The 15,998-nt window shown below is 37.2% G+C and overlaps 1 protein-coding gene across 1 annotated transcript in view; it reads left to right on the forward strand.

Annotated features, from left to right (window-relative positions):
- CFAP47 (cilia and flagella associated protein 47) overlaps positions 1 to 15,998 on the forward strand; it is a 560,199-nt gene that overhangs the window by 36,788 nt on the left and 507,413 nt on the right. Inside the window, exon 2 of the mRNA XM_021080094.2 lies at positions 10,809 to 11,007. The gene's annotated coding sequence lies outside the window, so the exon portion shown is untranslated. The remainder of the gene's footprint in view (positions 1 to 10,808; positions 11,008 to 15,998) is intronic.

Raw genomic sequence — 15,998 nt, forward strand, 5'->3', positions numbered from 1 at the left:
AAGAAGGGACAAAGAGGCTGTCTCCAATGCAAAAGCCGACGTCCGTCCATCTTCTTTGGGAAAGTGTACATGCCCTGGCCACCGGAGCTGGCCTCCAACAGATTTGCATGTGTTAAACCATCCTTGTGAACCTGGGATGAACCCTACCTGGTCATGGTGTATGATCTTATTGATATGTTGTTGGATTCTGTTGACTAAAATTGTTTTTTTACTCAAATGAATTTATTTTATCTGTAGTTGTATAATGATCATCACAATCTGATTTCACAGGATTTCCATCCCACAGCCCAAGCACATCCCCCCACCCCCAAACTGTCTCCTCCAGAGACCATAAGTTTTTCAATGTCTATGGGTCAGCATCTGTTCTACAAAGAAGTTCAGTCTGTCCTTTTTTCAGATTCCACATGTCAGTGAAAGCATTTGATGCTGGTGTCTCATTGTATGGCTGACTTAACTTAGCATGATAGTTTCTAGGTCCAACCAAGTTGCTAAAAATTCCAGTATTCCATTCCATTAAAAATGGCTGAGTAATATTCCATTGTCTATATGCACCACCTCTCCTTGATCCACTCCTCTGTCAGTGGACATTTAGGTTGTTTCCATGTCTTGGCTATCGCAAATAGTGCTACAGTGAACACTGGAGTACGTGTGTCTTTTCAAGTCATGGTTTTCTCTGGAAAGTTGCCCAGGAGTGGGATTGCTGGGTCAAATGGTAGTTCTATTTTTAGTTTTCTGAGGACTCTCCATCCTGTTTTCCACAGTGCTTGCACCAATGTACAATCCCATCAACAGTGTAATAGGGTTCCCTTTTCTCCACACCCTCTCCAGCACTTACTGTTTGGAGACTTTGGATGATGGCCATTCTGGCTGGTGTAAGGTGGTACCTCACTGTGGTTTTGATTGGCAATTCTCTAATAATGAGGGATATTGACCATCTTTTCATGTGTTTCTTGGCCATCTGTATGTCTTCTTTGGAGAACTGTCTGTTTAGACCTTCTGCCCATTTTTTGATGGGGTTGTTTGTTTTTTTGATATTAAGATACAGAAGGTGTGTATAAGTTTTGGAGATTAATCCCCTGTCAGTTGATTCACTTGCAAAGATTTTCTCCCATTCTGTGGGTTGTCTTTTCGTGTTGTTTAGGGTTTCCTTTGCTGTTCAGAAACTTTTAAGTTTGATTAGTTCCCATTTGTTTATTTTTGCTTTTACTGTCATTACTCTAAGAGGTGGATCTGAGAAGATGTTGCTGTCGTTTATGTGGGAGAGTGTTTGGGCTCTGTTTTCCTCTAAGAGGTTTATAGTGTCTGGTCTTATATCTAGGTCTTTCATCCATTTTGAGTGTATTTTTGTGTATGGTGTTAGGGAGTGTTCTAATTTCCTTCTTTTCCATGTGGCTGTCCAGTTCTCCCAGAACCACTTATTGAACAAGCTGTCCTTTCTCCATTGTATATTCTGGCCTCCTTTGTCATAGATGAGTTGGCTGTAGGTGTGTGGGTTGAATTCTGGGCTTCCTCTCCTGTTCCACTGATCTGTATTTCTGTCTTTGTGCCAGTGCCATGTGGTTTTGATGACTGTTGCTTTGTAGTATAGTCTGAAGCCAAGGAGCCTGCTTCCTCCAGCTCCATTTTTCTTTTTCAGGATGTCTTTGGCTATTCTGGGTCTTTTGTGTTTCCAAACAAACTTGAAAATATTTTGTTTGAGTTCTGTGAAAAATGTCCTTGGTAATTTGATAGGGATTGCATTGAATCTGTGGATTGCCTTAGGTAGTATAGTCATTTTGATAATATTAACTCTTCCAGTCCACAAGCTTGGTATATCTCTCCATCTATTTGTGTCCTCTTTGATTTCTTTCATCAGTGTCTTATAGTTTTCAGAGCACAGGTCTTTTGTCTCTTTAGGTAGGTTTACTCCTAGGTATTTTATGCTTTTGGATGCAATGGTAAATGGGATTGCTTCCCTAATTTCTCTTTCTGCTCTTTCATTGTTAGTGTATACAAATGCCGTCGATTCCTGTGTATTAATTTTGTATCCTGTGACTTTGCCAAATTCACGGATGAGCTCTAAGAGTTTTCTGATAGAGTCTTTAGGATTCTCTAGGTATAGTATCATGTCATCTGCAAATAGGGATAGCTTTATTTATTCCTTTCCAAATAAATTTCCTTTTACTTCTTTTACTTCTCTGATTGCTGTGGCTAGGGCTTCCAGAACTATGTTGAATAGTAGTGGTGAGATGGAAATCCTTGTTTTGTTCCTGATCTCATTGGGAATTCTTTCAGCTTTTCACCATTGAGAATGATGTTCGCTGTGGGTTTGTCATAAATGGCCTTTATGATGTTGAGGTAGGTTCCCTCTGTGCCCACTTTCTGAAGGGTTTTTACCAGAAATGGTAGTTTGGATTTTCTACGTCATTGAGAGGATCATATGATTTTTATTCTTCAGTTTGTTAATGTGGTATATCACACTGATGGATTTGTGGGTATTGAAGAACTCTTGCATCCCTGGGATAAATCCCATCTGATCATTTTATATAATCCTTTTAATGTATTGTTGGATGTGGTTTGCTAGTATTTTGTTGAGGATTTTTGCATTGATGTTCATCAGTGAAATTGGCCTGTAGTTTTCTCTTTTTTTGTGGTAACTTTGTCTGGTTTTGGTATTATGGTGATGGTGGCCTCATAGAATGAGTTTGGGAGTATCCTTTCCTATGCAATTAATTAATAAAAATCCTCTTTATATGTTTGGTAGAATTTGCCTGTGAAGCCATCTGGTCCTGGACTTTTATTTTTAGGGAGTGTTTTTATGACATCTTCAATTTCATTTCTAATGATCGGTCTCTTTATTTGGTCTGTTTCTTCTTAATTCAGTTTTGGCAGGCTGTAAGATTCTAGAAAACTGTCCATTTCTTCCAGATTGTCAAATTTGTTGGCATATGGTTTTTTGTAGTATTCTTTTATGGTATTTTGTATTTCTGCAGAATCTGTTGTGATTTCTCCTTTTCATTTCCAATTTTTTTTATTTGTGTTCTTTCTCTCCTCTTCTTAGTGATTCTAGCCAGGGGTTTGTCAGTTTTGTTTACCTTTTCAAAGAACCAGCTCTTAGTTTTGTTAATTTTCTCTATTGTTTTTTGAATTTCTATTTTATTGATTTCCTCTTTGGTCTTTATAATTTCCTTCCTTCTGCTGACTTTAGGTCTTTTTTGTTCTTCTTTTTCTAGTTCATTTAGGTGGAGGGTTCAGTTTTCAATTTGAGATCTTTCTTCTTTTTAGAGAAAGTCCTGTATTGATATGAATTTCCCTCTGAGCACTGCTTTTGCAGCATCCCATAGATTTTGAGAGGTTGTGTCTTCATTATCATTTGTCTCCAGGTATTTTTTAATTTCCTTCTTGATTTCCTCATTGACCCATTGGTTTTTTAGTAGCATGTTGTTTAGTCTACATGTAGTAGGTTTTTTCTCATTTCTTTTCCTGTGGTTGACTTCTATTTTCACGCCATTGTGGTCAGAGAAGATACTTGGAATTACTTCTGTGCTTCTAAATTTGTTGAGCTTAGCTTTGTTTCCCAATATGTGGTCAATTCTTGAGAATGTTCCATGTGCACTTGAGAAGAATCTGTATTCTGATTTTTTTGGATGTAGTGTCCTGAAGATGTCGATGAAGTCTAACTTTTCTATTGTTTCCTTTAGGATCTCTGTTGCTTTATTGGTCTTCTGTCTAGAGGATCTGTCCATTGGTGTGAGTGGGGTGTTAAAGTCTCCTACTATGATTGTATTCCCGTCAATTTCTCCCTTTACGTCTGTTAATATTTGTTGATGTATCTGGGTGCTCCTATATTTGGGGCATATATGTTGATGATAGTAATTTCTCTTCTTGGATGGATCCCTTAATCATTAAATAGTGTCCTTTGTCTTTCTTTATGTCTTTTGTTAAGTCAATTTTATCTGATATGAGTATTGCAACTCCTGCTTTTCTGTCATGTCTATTGGCATGAAATATTTTTTCCCACCCCCCCTTCACTTTCAATCTATATGTGTCCTTTGTCCTAAGGTGGGTTTCTTGTAGGCAGCAGATTGAAGGTTTTTGCTTTTTTATCCACTCAGCCACTCTGTGTCTTTTGATTGGAGCATTCAGTCCATTGATATTTAAGGTGATAATTGATAGATGATTATTGATTGCCATTTTAAACCTCATTTTCCGGTTGATTCTATGATTCTCCATTCTTTCTTTTTTTGGTTGGATGGTCTCCAATTATTTTCTGCTTGAGTGTTTTCATTTTTTGCAAATGCAATGTTTGGTTTTGATTTGTGGTTGCCCTGTTTTTAAAGAATGCTAACCCCTTCCTATAATTATATGTTTTAGCCTGAAGGTCCTGTAGGTTCAAACACTTCATTACTATGCTAAAATTAAGAGAAACAGACAAAAAAAAACAAAAAGAGAAATAAAAGAAAAAAATTAAAAAAAGAGAACTTATTTGCTCACATCCCTTGCCCACATTTTATGACTTTGATGACTCTTTTTTTCTTTTAAATTTTATTTTGTTTTAAACATGTTCATGATTAAATCTGTATGCTGGCTTATCTGAGTGACTGCTCCCTGATTGTGGCTTCTTCAATCCTTTCTTTTTGGTTTAGAGAAGCCCTTTCAATATTTCTTTTAGCCTGGGTTTTGTATTGCTGTGTTCTTTTAGCTTTTGTTTGTTGGAAAAAATTTTTATTTCCCCTTCTATTTTAAGTGATATTCTTGTTGGATAGAGTATTCTATGGTGCATATTTTTTCCTCTTAGCACTTTAACTATCTCTTGCCATTCCCTCCTGGCCTGTAGAGTTTCTGAACAGAAATCAGCTGATAACCTTATGGGGCTTCCCTTATAGGTAACATTTTGCTTTTCTCTTTCTGCCTTTAGGATCCTCTCTTTATCATTAACTTTTGCCATTTTTATTATAATGTGTCTTGGTGTGGGTCTCTTTAGGTTCAACTTGTTTGGGGCCCTCTGTGCTTCCTGTATCTTGAAATCAGTATCCTTTAGATTTGGGATGTTTCCAGTGATAATTTCTTCAAATATATTTTCTATCCCCTTATGTTTTTATACTCCTTCTGGAATTCCTATTATGCATAGACTGGTCTGCTTTATATTATCCCATAGGTATCTTATATTGCTTTCATGTTTTTTCATTTGGTTTTCTGTCTGCTGTCCTGTTTGGGTGATTTCCATTATTCTATCTTCCACATCACTAATTTGTTCTTCTGCATTATTCATTCTGGTTTTTACTGCCCTTAGCTCCATTTGTATCTCTGCAAGTGAATTTTCTAGTTTTTCTTGGCTCCTCATATTTTCTAGTTCCTTTACAAGGGCATCGGCATTACTGTTCATAATTCCTTCAGTATTTTCAGTATTTTTCTTTTGAACTCCAGGTCTGCCAGACTGCAGAGATCTGTTTCATTGTTGACTGCTTTAGGTGAGTTCTCCTGTTGGTTTAACTGGGGGTGGTTTCTCAGCTTCTTCATCTTGCTTGTTGCTTTCTTTTTCTTGGCAGAGTTGTACTCCCCATGGCCAGGCAGTGTTTGCCTTGGCACTGCTGTGGAATGTTTCCTGGGGGCTGGCATTGTTGGTCGTCTTATTTGAGGAAGTGTGGGTTTTCTTGGGGGTGGTTGGGGCTGACAGGGTCTCTCTGAAGCAAAGGAGGACTTCCTGAGGGCAGATAGGACTGGGAGGTCCGCACTGTGATGGAAGCAGATTTCACGTGGCTGGGCAGAGCTTGCTCTAGTGTTACTGGGCTGTGGGGCTCTTATAGGGGGCTGGTGGTGCTGGGCAGCTGTTCCACGGGAGTGCAGCACCCCCCAAGGGTGGGAGCAGCCACCTGGGCTGCTGAGAACCCAAGGGGCTCTTCCCCAGGGCAGCAGGGATTGGCAGGATCACACTGCAATGGAGGCAGATTTGCACAGCCAGGGCGAGCTTGTACTAGCTTTTCTGGGCTGCAGGCCTTTTCCCAGAGACTGGCGGTGCTGGGTGCTGCTCTGCGGGGGTTTAGCCCCTCCAGAGGGCAGGCAGGCCAGGGCAGGGAAAGCCCCTGCAGTGGCTGGCTTCCTGCAAATGATGAGGCCAGCCCTCCGGGATGGCAGGCAGCCTCAGATCTGGCTTGCACACACAGAGCAGGGGGAGGGGGGGATGCACTGGGAAGCACAGCTTTCTGATAGCTGGCAGACAAGTGAGCTCACTGTGGTGTGGGGAGTATTCTATGGTGGCCCACCCCTTCTCCTCTCCCCTCCCCAACACTGGTGCCTTGTCTCTCCTGCAGATCCAGCTCTTCTCCCAGGTTCCCTCTGATGTGGTTTTCCACCCCCTAGCTCTTAGTGTATTGCTCCCTGCACCCACAACGCTCAGCTTCCTAGTCTCCCTGAGAACTGGACAGACTGGTTCCTGGTCCCCCAAACAGTCTCAGCACCACCCACCCCAGCCTGTTCCCATTCCTGGGGACTAACCTCCAGAGCCCAGGTCTCGGTGCCCAGCCACCACCCAAGCGTCTCGGTTTTTGCTGACTGTGCTAGTAGTTCAGATGATCTGTTCTGTTCTCACTCTGCTCTTCACAACTCAGACTTACTGCTGCGCTCTTTTCTGCATCTGGAGATCCCTCTGATTTGGTTGATCTTTCCGTTGAGTAGGTGACTTTCCAGGGTGTGAGATCTTCTTCTCCTCCACAGTTCCCTTTTGGGAGTGCCCATCCAGCTGATTCCCCTTCTCTCACTCTCCTCTTTTCTCTTGTTTCACCCAGTTATGTCACGAGATTCTTGCCATTATTGGAGTTTAGGTTCTTCTGCCAGCGATTGGTTGCTGTTCTGTGCCAGTCGTTTAACCTGTAGATGTGGTTTTTTTTTGTTGTGTTTGTGGGAGAGGGCGAGCGTGTCCCCCTACTCTTCTGCCATCTTGCCTTTCTCCCATTTTCTGCTTCTTGATCATGTTTCTGATCACTATGTCCTTGACCATTTCAACCAACCATTTGCATTGTTTCTGTCAATATCTAGCTATTCTACCATGAAAGTAATTAGCAGATATAATGTTTCATTCATATGTTCCTGACCTTATAGGTCTCTTATTGCATTATTCCCTTCAACCTTTTTGAGACTCAATTCTTCCCAGATTTCTTATCAATTATTAGTTTAATTAATATCCTATTTGGAATCTCCAATCAACCAATTCAATAACAGCAAATGAAATATGCAATTTCTCACATAGATTCATTGGCATGTAACAAGAAAGAAGGGCAAAAGTATTTCTGTTGAAAGAAATTATGAGTTCTAACATTTCAGGGTATGATTTGGTAAAGAGCAAGGGATAATAAAGATGGGGAAGATAATATTGGAAGAATTAGATATGTGAAAACAGGGAAAGTAGGAGAGGAGTTCTGCAATCATCATAACTAGTAGTGTGGTTTCTGCCAACTTATGCTCTCCCTTTGGCTACATTTGTTGCCTTTATCTTTACAAACAGATTTTTAGATAAATTATGAAATACATGTACTTATAATTTTTCAGTGCAGATATTTTATACTAAAGCAGTAAGATAATTTAAAATGTGGGAGTTCCTGTCATAGCTCATCGGAAATGAATCTGACTAGTATCCATGAAGATGCAGGTTCGATCCCTGACCTCCCTCAGTGGATTAAGGATCTGGCATTGCCGTGAGCTATGATGCAGGTCACAGACGTGGCTCAGATCCCTCATTTCTGTGACTGTGGTGTAGGCCAGTGGCTAGAGCTCTGATTCGACACCTAGCCTGGAAACCTCCATATGCCATGGGTGCAGCCCTAAAAAGACCAAAAAAAAAATTTTTTTTTAAATAATATAATTACATTAAAAGAATATAGTTAAAAACAAATAGATGATTTACAAGATGTGACAATATGAGACACTAACTCATTCAATGAGCTTCCTTCAACATCTATGGAAATGATTAAATGAAAAAAAGTAGTCCAAGAAGGAACTGAAAAATCCAAATAAAAGAGAGTGAGAGAGACAGGGAGAGAGAATGAAGGTTCATGTTATGGCATGGCAGTAAAATATTTCATTATTGCCAAGCTTCAAAACTTTTTAACTCAACCTAACTTCTCCTAGTCCTATTGGTAATTTAAAAATAATGTCCAAATCAGAAAAAGAGCAAATGAGTAGGTATCCTTATCTTTACTTTTTCTATTTGGGGATAGTGGAAATTGCTGCTGGAAAAAAATAGGTGAAACAGAATAAATACACAGTCTAAAAGGTTAAAATCAGATTGATGCTCTCTGATCAAAGTAATTTCAATGGTTGTACACTGAATTTAAGGAATAATCCAAAATCTGATATAGTGTAATCTTAGTATGTGACAGTTATCTAAACCTCAGAAGAAAACATTGTCTGAAAGTCATGGACTTGGAGAATAGACTTGTGGTTGCCAAGGGGGAGGGGGAGGGAGTGGGATGGATTGGGAGCTTGGGGTCAATAGATGCAGACTGTTGCCTTTGGAATGGATTAGCAATGGGATCCTGCTGTGTAGCACTGGAAACTATGTCTAGTCACTTATGGAGCATGATAACGTGAGAAAAAAGAATGTATACATTTATGTGTAACTGGGTCACCATCCTGTACAGTAGGAAAAAAAATAATGTATTGGGGAAATAAAGAAAAAATTTTTAAAAAATCCAAATGCTATAACAAACAGACGCTGCATGCCATCTTAGCTGGGCTCCCAGACTCATCCCTCTTGGCTACTGTAATATTTTAGAATAACATGCAAAAAAGAAAATACTTCTCAAATGCTATATGAAAAAAACCAAAATTAATTAATCCTGTTTCTGGATTTTACTGTTCAAAGATAAACCAAATTAAAAGTATCTGTACTATAAAATAGCTTGGTAAATAAACATTGGCTATCTATGAAAAATAAAATTAACAAAATCCTTGAAGGTAGGAGATTGTCAAAGGAAACATGAGAATACTAATTACTTCATCTGTCACAGGGGAGAATCAATCAATACTGCAATACAATCAAATCAAAATATGTAGTAACATAAAACATAACTCATAATGCTCTTCATGATTTATTTTCTTGCATTTGAGAACTACTTTAATTTACAGCGTTTATCTTGATGATAATTAGTTATCTGTAACTCTATAATTTCCTCAATTTAATTCTTCCATTTAAATTCAAATGAAATTAAATTTAATGCATTTGATTTCATATATCCTCATCCCATTTTATGAAAAAAAAAAGAAAAAAAACTACATCAAGCTAAAAACTTTTGTAATGCTAAAGAAACAATCATGAATAAAGATGCAACTTACAGAATGGGAGAAAATATTTGTAAATCATCTCTCTGATAAAGGATTAATATCCAAAATATATAAAGCGCTCATACAATTTAATAGCAAACAAACAGTTCATTTAAAAAATGGGCAGAGGAAGTGAATAGAAATTTTATCCAAAGAAGACAAACAAATGACCAGCAGGTACAGGAAAAGGTACACAATATAACTAATATCAGATAAATATAAATCATAACCACAATGAAATATCACCTCACACCTGTTAGAATAGCTATTTTCAAAAAATCAAGAAATAAGTGTTGGTAAGGATTTGGAGAAAAGGGAACTCTTGTGCATTGTTGGTAGCCATGTAAATTGATATAGCAACTATGGAACACAGTATGGAGGCTCCCCCAAAAATTAAAAATACAGCTCCCACATGATCTAGCAGTCCCATTTCTGGTTGTATATCCAAAAATGAAATCACCATCTCAAGGAGGTGTCTGCACCTCCATGCTCATTGAAGCATTATTTTTAATAGCAAAGACATGGAAAAAAACCTAAATGTTCATCGATGGATGAATGGGTAAAGAAAATGTTTTTTTTTGTACATACACTTATACATCATTATGGTGACTACAGTTAATGGTACTGTACTATATACTTTAAAGTTACTAAGAGACTAGATCTTTAATGTTCTAACCACACACACACACCATACATATATATATTTATGCTGTACTTATGTGAGGTGATCAGATGTATTAACTAACTTTATGAAAATCATTTCACAATATATACATGTATCATATCATCACACAGTACACTTTAAACTTATGCTCTGTTATATGTAATGTAATGTAAAGTTGAAAAAAAAAGAAAATGAAATCTAGGTTTCCACCTCTTCACCTATACACTTGCATGTAAGCGGAGGAAAGGCCTGTAACGATGTTTACTCGCTATTAAAAGTTGATTAATCATGCATGGTGAGATTTTTCATATTCTTTTTTTATATTTCTGCCATCTTTTAATTCTAACTATTGAGCATGCATTATATTTTCAAAGTTATTCTTCCGATTTTTAAAATGACTCCAAAAAGTCATGTTACAGGTCAAAACAGAAGAGTTGTTACAAGAACTTTTACATAATTAACTGCTAAATGGTAAAGACGATAATTGCTCTAAAAGATCAGGGGAGGAGATCATTTGAATCTGCCTTAATGTGTATACAATTTTACCAAAATTAAAACAAATGTTTAGGCCTATGTGCATCATGGGGAATTAATGAAAAGTAGTAAGAAGTATATAACACTATAAAAGATATATAAGCTATGCAATTTATTGTATATGTAAATTATTTTACAGAGTATCTGGAAAATGGCTATTTCTATATTTGCTCAAGTCAGTAATTTGCAAGCCTCACGTGCATCAGAATCACCTGGTCAGCTTTTTAAAACTACAGTTGCCAAGGATGCACCCTGCAGATCTCAATTGGTTTGGAATAGGTCTCAGGCATCTGTAATTATTTAATCTCTCCAGGTGATTTTAATCTGCATCCAAGTTTGGAAAACATTGCTGTGGATGTAACAGGAAATGAGACATCTCCCTATCAGGAAGAAAGTGTGTGAGAAGATCAGAAATCTAAGTGAAAGAAGTTTAACATTAGTATTACTAAGAAGCAATAACCCACAGTGATAAAAATCATAGGCTCTGGAGTCAAACTGCCTGAATTTAAATTGCAAGTATACTCTTTATTAATTGTATATTTCCAGGAGAGTAACTTAAATTGTCTGTGCTTCAGTTTTTCTGTATGTGTAGCAATAATAATGATGATAATAATATCTAATCAGGCTCTTTGTTATGAGTGCTAAATGAAACGAATATATGTAAAGTGCTTAGTCCTTTCCTGACACTTCACAAATGTTGGTTGTTGTTATTATTAATCAGGGGTTTGTCCAATATTCATTCAAAATTAGAGCAAATTACATTGAAGAACAGAAATAAATATCTGTTTCATTTTGTCTTATCCAGACATGGTTTCCATACAGAAGGCTGTAAAATAACTCTTAATTGTCCTTTTGTAAATAGTGCTGAGTCAGTGTTACATCAAAGATGTGAAGGACATTTGGGATGTTTTTTAAGCATAAAAGCTAAATATTGTGAGACTACATACTAGGTGATTAACGTTTGGGATTGATGTAAGAAACCCACAATTTCATAGGCTCGAGTGCTCTAGGTAGTAAGAGCAAAATAAATATATAAGAACTTACTAAAAGATACATTTCTACGTCATAACTCTGGTCATCCTGGAATCTGGTGATTGGTTGTGTAATTCATTTCCTCTTTTCCTGTTTGCAGTAGATGTTACAAATAATGAAACTTCTATCACTATTAGAAAAATGTCACTGTTCTTCGAAGCTTAGTTTGGAAACAAGTGCTATGATATTTAAATCTATTATATGTACTTATACTGCTCAAGTTTTTTTTTTGTTTTTTTTTGGCTGCACCTGTGGCATCTGAAAGTTCCCAAAGCAGGGATTGAACCCATGCTATAACTGAGCCTTTGCCACAGCTGAAGCAAAGCCAGATCCTTAATCCACTGCACCACAAGGGAACTTCCTCAAGGTTTTATATTATGTTCTATATTTGTGTCTATTTATGCAAAAATTTTGTCATTTTTTTAAACATTTTAAAATAAGTTGCTGCCCCCTCCACTGTTTGTTCATTCTCAGTGTTGTCTTGTTTTCATTACCTTTTTTTTGTTTGTTTGTTTTGTTTTTTCGCCATTTCGTGGGCCACTCCTGCGGCATATGGAGGTTCCCAGGCTAGGGGTCCAATCGGAGCTGTAGCCGCCGGCCTACACCAGAGCCACAGCAACACGGGATCTGAGCCGTGTCTGCAACCTACACCACAGTTCACAGCAGCACTGGATCTTTAACCCACTGAGCAAGGCCAAGGACGAACCCGCAACCTCATGGTTCCTAGTCGGATTTGTTAACCACTGAGCCACGATGGGAACTCCCAACATTACCTGTTTTTCCATGATAAAATTAAAATTATTTTATCAGCTCCCTTAAAATTCCTATTTTTATTACATTTCATAAAATAATTTGTAGACAACTGAGTTTTGTACATTTGCATTTACTCATAATGAAATATTTTATGCATTTCCATTTGTTTTCTATCACTATGGAAGTTTTGTTCATTCATGTAGTATTTGTCCATATCTTATTAAGCTTCTACATTATTTTTATATAATTTCACTGTCAAGGTGGTAATATCTTATTAAATTACCTGTTTATTGCTGACATGTAGGAGAGCTATTGATTTTTACAGTTCTGCTTAATAAATGGTGACACCACTTAGTTCTCTTGAGTTCTACTGGGCTTTCAGGTACTTCTTCTGGTTTTCCCAGGTACACAAGCTGTTATAGTAATTTTGACATACTTTTCATTAGTTATGCATATTAATTCTTAAATATAAAAATTTTGAAATATAAACATTTCAAAATGTTTTAAATATTTGACTCTTTAAAAATATTACAGTATAGTCTTTTTTATATAACCACAAATGTAAATTTGATTTTTGAAGTCTTCTTTATATAACCACATATGTAAATTTGATTTTGAGGTCAACTGCTTAAAATTATCAATGAAGGGAAAACAAAGTCTATACATTTACATATATGTCTTGTTTGATATCAATTTCCAATAATATGTTAGGCACATTACAGGTCCTTTAGGACAAGTATTAAAGGAATTGAATTATACTGCTATTTTTTTCTAAAGTTAAAACTCTTTTCTTCTATTAATAACTAGAAAACTTGCTTTACCACACAATGACCAGTGCTGCTACATAAAGTAGTACTTTATCATCCATAAATAAGTTTTTAGAATTTAAAAACTAGAAAATGCAGAAGGGGTTAGAAGGCATCTCAGACAAAAATGAGGTACTGAATGTTTGTCAATTGTGTCTCCAGTAATCTTTCTTCATTGTCATCGTTGTCATCATTGAGTTGTATTGAATGGGCTGTATTCATTAGAGTAAAATCTGAAAATATGTTTTCCTCATTGACCCTTCAGACCCACTCTGTTTCTTTCTCTACCCTTTGGTAAAAATGCAGGAAGTCCCATAAAATATTTTTGGTAACTCCTAAATATTAAAATATCCTTCAAGCAGTTTCTCTTCCTGAGAAATGCCATTTCAGTAATTAAGCATCCATTGTACCGTCATAAACATATAAACTATGATCTTATGCGATGGAAATGTTTCTCCTCTTCCAGCTTATGTCTGTCTTGGACACTAAAGACTGCAATCTAGCAACAACTCTTTATCTCTCACTACTCTTTTAAACTAACCCCTCACTCCACCCCCACCTCATCTCCGCTCCCTATTAGAGTGACAGACTCTAGCGCTCAGAGTCAGAAGAATAAAGAGGGAGGAGAGACCAAAAAATATACTGTTGGAGGGGTCCAGAGATAATCCCTGGGTTGTCTAGAATGTCTCTTTTTCAGTATTAAGTTTACTTTCTTGTGGGAATTTTGTGGATTCCTCAGACACACTCGTTAGATATTTTCAATTATGTTTTTCAAAATGTGAGCATTGTCCTTTCTCCACCCAACCTCTTAGGTTTTCATCTCATAGCCCCTGCACATTTGGTGGTTGACCCTATGCTGACTTTCTGTTGCGGACCCATTGCTTTTGTAGGGGAGCAAAATTTGCCACCCCCAAATGTGTCTTTTTGGCAGGAAGATTATTTTAGGCTGATTGTTTTTAAGAAACAGAAGACTCAGGAAATCTTTGTTTTTACCTCCCCCATTATCTACCTAAAATAATTCAGGTAAAGAGCCTGGTTCAGGAAGAGCATTGTAACTAGAGATGTCTACAAAGCATATGGACTAGGTGTGGTGGACGAACTCAGGGCCCAGAGATCAGAGTCCTTTCTGTGTCCCACTGTCTCTGCCTGACCCAGCAAACATTTGTTTCCCAAACATTTGCTTTTCCATCTCCCTTTGAATTGCCTCCTTCCCCTTTGAAGTTCTAAACCACTACACCCCTTTTTCCAACAGATGGCATATAAGCCTCAATTGCCTAACAGGTCTTAGAGTCTAATTTTTCTGATGGAACCCCTGTACATATGTAATTAAATTTTATTTTCTCCTATTAATCTACCTCATGTCCATTTAGTTCTTAGACTAGCCAAAAGAACCTAGAAAGAGTAGAGGGGTATTTTTTCTTTTTCCCATACTTTTCCAGGCAGTTCTCTTTTGGGAGAGATCCAAACAGTATCACCCTAGTTTTCTTCCACATTTCCCACATTTGAGAAATACTTGGACTCTCTGGCCCTACCATCAGTGGAATGCTGTCAGCTCCCAAAGCAGCCCCTTTTCCTCTCCCTTTTGCTGTATCCTCTCAGACCATCCAGCCACTGTTTCTAATACTGGTATTTGTGATTCCCAGGTTCTGGGGAATGTCGCATGTAAGGTTCCCTATATATAATAGTACATAAAATTAAACATAAATGTTACCAAAATATACTTAAAGCTCTTCTCCTCTAAAAAAAAATGGCAAAACAGCAGTATTTTTCACTAGTAAGAACTATAGACTACTAAGAGTGTAGTCAAATGAAGATGCTTAGTCTTGTAACATTAAATTCCACTTAATGTTACAAAGTGGTCCATTGTTGCTCTCAGAACAGCTAGGTGATTACAGGATGACAAAATTTCATTAGATATCCAATGTAGTAATTGAAGGAAAGGGTCCCAAGAAGGCATTATCTCAGTGATGATCTATTGAAGTCTTCTGTCACTGAGGTGTGAGAAAATGTTAATCAGTGGCAAATGTTAATGTTAATGCTAAAAGGATTTACACAAATACAAAACAAAGAGCTATTGGGAACAGAAGGATTAGTATATAAGCAAGCACTGGCAAGCATTCTAAAGGTCCCTTGTTTACATGAGAGGCCTCTATTTATTAAACATGGACACGTTTTGACTTTTGCCACAGTTAAATCATCAGATATTATGAATTTTCAAACACAGACTAGGTTTTTATTGGTTTGTTTTTGTTTTTAATATGGCTCCCAGCAACCATCTGCAGTTTGGAAAGGAAATTGCTCCAAACCGTGATTGATTGCCTGGTAGCTTGTGCTCTTGGACAAGTCCATAGAAGGCTCAGGACCAGACATTTCAGTTGGTTCTTAGTTCTGCTGCCAGATCATTATCACAGTTTCCAACTCATATCCTGTGACTTTTTGAAGCTGATATTTCCACATTTGTTTTTCTTTATTTACAAGTAAATACAATGATTAAAATAACTTTAGATCTATGAGTTATTCTTTGATGTTCCAAAGTACCTTTTACTTTAGATCTACTCCCCACCCCTTCTCTTCAAAAGACATTCTCCAAGCTTTCTCATCTGTATTGACCATCTCCATTCCTAAGATTTCTTCAGTGTTTATCATTTCTACCACTTGGTTTAGAGGTTTAACAAATATACAAACTCGAATGATCATTTAACTGTTTCCTTTGTATAGTTAAGTCCCTGACTGAATTGCAAACAGAAGATACCATGTATTATTTTGTATCCATCTCCACAATTTAAAGTGTTATTCAAAATAAATCCAAGATCAGGTTTTTTGATGCAATTGTTTTTAATAGTCACCTTCCTCAGCCTGTGCTCTTCTTTTTTGACAATTAACTCTTGTGTCATAGGAAACTACTAATCTCT

This window comes from Sus scrofa, chromosome X (assembly GCF_054392235.1).
Source record: "Sus scrofa isolate SSC_HxYL_T2T_F1_AM1 chromosome X, Sscrofa_HxYL_maternal_Yorkshire_Landrace_v2.0, whole genome shotgun sequence".
In the NCBI taxonomy this organism is placed as follows: Eukaryota; Metazoa; Chordata; class Mammalia; order Artiodactyla; family Suidae; genus Sus; species Sus scrofa.